Genomic DNA, 3,756 nt, shown 5'->3' with positions numbered 1-3,756 from the left:
TTTCGAGAACATACACAAAGTCCCAGCTATGGACCTAGTGCATCATCATAACTGAGGTCTCTTGCATTTCCCTACAAGTAATTGGATCTCATATGGAGATGTTTAGTGAAGTAGAAGGGAAAAAATCGAATGCAACTACACAACAACTAGTCTGTAACTATCGTTCGGAATCAGTTTTGCGCAGTGTTAACTGAAAGATGGATATCTGACACATACGGAGTCCGTTTTGGCTCCACAAGTAGTCAAAACGTTTGTAACGACCAGATGCTTCAAACGATTATTTCATAGGGAACTTTTGGAGAACTTTTCTTAAGGAGTTCGTTCAGAAACTTGTATAGAAACTTTCTTAATGAGCACTCGACAAACGCATTTTGAGAACATACACAAAGTCCCAGCTAAAGACCTAGTGCATCATCATAACTGAGGTCTCTTGCATTTCCCTACAAGTAATCGGATCTCATATGGAGATGTTTAGTGAAGTAGAATGGAAAAAATCGAATGCAGCTACAGAACAACTAGTCTATAACTGTCGTTCGGAATCAGTTTTGCGCAGTGTTAACTGAAACATTGATATCTGACTCATACGGAGTCCGTTTTGGCTCCACAAGTAGTCAGAACGTTTGTGACGACTAGATGCTTCAAAGGATTGTTTCATAGGGATGTTTTGGAGAACTTTTCTTAAGGAGTTCGTTCAGAAACTTGTATAGAAACTTTCTTAATGAGCACTCGACAAACGCATTTCGAGAATATACACAAAGTCCCAGCTATGGACCTAGTGCATCATCATAACTGAGGTCTCTTGCATTTCCCTACAAGTAATTGGATCTCATATGGAGATGTTTAGTGAAGTAGAAGGGAAAAAATCGAATGCAACTACACAAGAACTAGTCTGTAACTGTCGTTCGGAATTAGTTTTGCGTAGTGTTAACTGAAACATGGATATCTGACTCATACGGAGTCCGTCTTGGATCCACAAGTAGTCCAAACATTTGTGACAACCAGATGTTTCAAAGGATTCTTTCAGAGAGAACTTTTGGAGAACTTTTCTTAAGGAGTTCGTTCAGAAACTTGTATAGAAACTTTCTTAATGAGCACTCGACAAACGCATTTCGAGAACATACACAAAGTCCCAGCTATGGACCTAGTGCATCATCATAACTGAGGTCTCTTGCATTTCCCTACAAGTAATCGGATCTCATATGGAGATATTAGTGAAGTAGACTGGAAAAAATTGAATGCAACCACGGAAGAACTAGTCTGTAACTGTCGTTCGGCATCAGTTTTGCGTAGTGTTAACTGAAACATGGATATCTGACTCATACGGAGTCCGTTTTGGCTCCACAAGTAGTCAAAACGTTTGTGACGACCAGATGCTTCAAAGGATTATTTCATAGGGAACTTTTGGAGAACTTTTCTTAAGAAGTTCGTTCAGAAACTTGTATAGAAACTTTCTTAATGAGCACTCGACAAACGCATTTCGAGAACATACACATAGTCCCAGCTAAGGACCTAGTGCATCATCATAACTGAGGTCCCTTGCATTTCCCTACAAGTAATCGGATCTCATATGGAGATGTTTAGTGAAGTAGAATGGAAAAAATCGAATGCAGCTACAGAACAACTAGTCTATAACTGTCGTTCGGAATCAGTTTTGCGCAGTGTTAACTGAAACATGGATATCTGACTCATACGGAGTCCGTTTTGGCTCCACAAGTAGTCAAAACGTTTGTGACGACTAGATGCTTCAAAGGATTGTTTCATAGGGAACTTTTGGAGAACTTTTCTTAAGGAGTTCGTTCAGAAACTTGTATAGAAACTTTCTTAATGAGCACTCGACAAATGCATTTCGAGAACATACACAAAGTCCCAGCTATGGACCTAGTGCATCATCATAACTGAGGTCTCTTGCATTTCCCTACAAGTAATCGGATCTCATATGGAGATGTTTAGTGAAGTAGAATGGAAAAAATTGAATGCAACTACACAAGAACTAGTCTGTAACTGTCTTTCGGAATCAGTTTTGCGCAGTGTTAACTGAAACATGGATATCTGACTCATACGGAGTCCGTCTTGGCTCCACAAGTAGTCAAAACGTTTGTGACGACCAGATGCCTCAAAGGATTCTTTCATAGGGAACTTTTGGAGAACTTTTCTTAAGGAGTTCGTTCAGAAACTTGTATAGAAACTTTCTTAATGAGCACTCGACAAACACATTTCGAGAACATACACAAAGTCCCAGCTATGGACCTAGTGCATCATCATAACTGAGGTCTCTTGCATTTCCCTACAAGTAATTAGATCTCATATGGAGATGTTTAGTGAAGTAGAATGGAAAAAATCGAATGCAACTACACAAGAACTAGTCTGTAACTGTCGTTCGGAATCAGTTTTGCGCAGTGTTAACTGAAACATGGATATCTGACTCATACGGAGTCCGTTTTGGCTCCACAAGTAGTCAAAACGTTTGTGACGACCAGATGCTTCAAAGGATTATTTCATAGGGAACTTTTGGAGAACTTTTCTTAAGGAGTTCGTTTAGAAACTTGTATAGAATCTTTCTTAATCAGCACTCGACAAACGCATTTCGAAAACATACACAAAGTCCCAGCTATGGACCTAGTGCGTGATCATAACTGAGGTCTCTTGCATTTCCCTACAAGTAATCGGATCTCATATGGAGAAGTTTAGTGAAGTAGAACGGAAAAAATTGAATGCAACTACACAACAACTAGTCTGTAACTATCGTTCGGAATCAGTTTTGCGCAGTGTTAACTGAAAGATGGATATCTGACACATACGGAGTCCGTTTTGGCTCCACAAGTAGTCAAAACGTTTGTAACGACCAGATGCTTCAAACGATTATTTCATAGGGAACTTTTGGAGAACTTTTCTTAAGGAGTTCGTTCAGAAACTTGTATAGAAACTTTCTTAATGAGCACTCGACAAACGCATTTTGAGAACATACATAAAGTCCCAGCAAAGGACCTAGTGCATCATCATAACTGAGGTCTCTTGCATTTCCCTACAAGTAATCAGATCTCATATGGATATGTTTAGTGAAGTAGAATGGAAAAAATCAAATGCAGCTACAGAACAACTAGTCTATAACTGTCGTTCGGAATCAGTTTTGCGCAGTGTTAACTGAAACATGGATATCTGACTCATACGGAGTCCGTTTTGGCTCCTCAAGTAGTCAAAACATTTGTGACGACTAGATGCTTCAAAGGATTGTTTCATAGGGAACTTTTGGAGAACTTTTCTTAAGGAGTTCGTTCAGAAACTTGTATAGAAACTTTCTTAATGAGCACTCGACAAACGCATTTCGAGAACATACACAAAGTCCCAACTATGGACCTAGTGCATCATCATAAATGAGGTCTCTTGCATTTCCCTACAAGTAATTGGATCTCATATGGAGATGTTTAGTGAAGTAGAAGGGAAATAATCGAATGCAACTACACAAGAACTAGTCTGTAACTGTCGTTCGTAATTAGTTTTGCGTAGTGTTAACTGAAACATGGATATCTGACTCATACGGAGTCCGTCTTGGATCCACAAGTAGTCCAAACGTTTGTGACAACCAGATGTTTCAAAGGATTCTTTCAGAGAGAACTTTTGGAGAACTTTTCTTCAGGAGTTCGTTCCGAAACTTGTATAGAAACTTTCTTAATGAGCACTCGACAAACGCATTTCGAGAACATACACAAAGTCCCAGCTATGGACCTAGTGCATCATCATAACTGAGGTCTCTTGCAT

The sequence above is a fragment of the Triticum aestivum genome, chromosome 5D (assembly GCF_018294505.1).
Source record: "Triticum aestivum cultivar Chinese Spring chromosome 5D, IWGSC CS RefSeq v2.1, whole genome shotgun sequence".
In the NCBI taxonomy this organism is placed as follows: Eukaryota; Viridiplantae; Streptophyta; class Magnoliopsida; order Poales; family Poaceae; genus Triticum; species Triticum aestivum.
The sequence above is the reverse complement of the archived record's forward strand: the minus strand, read 5'-3'. Positions refer to the sequence as shown.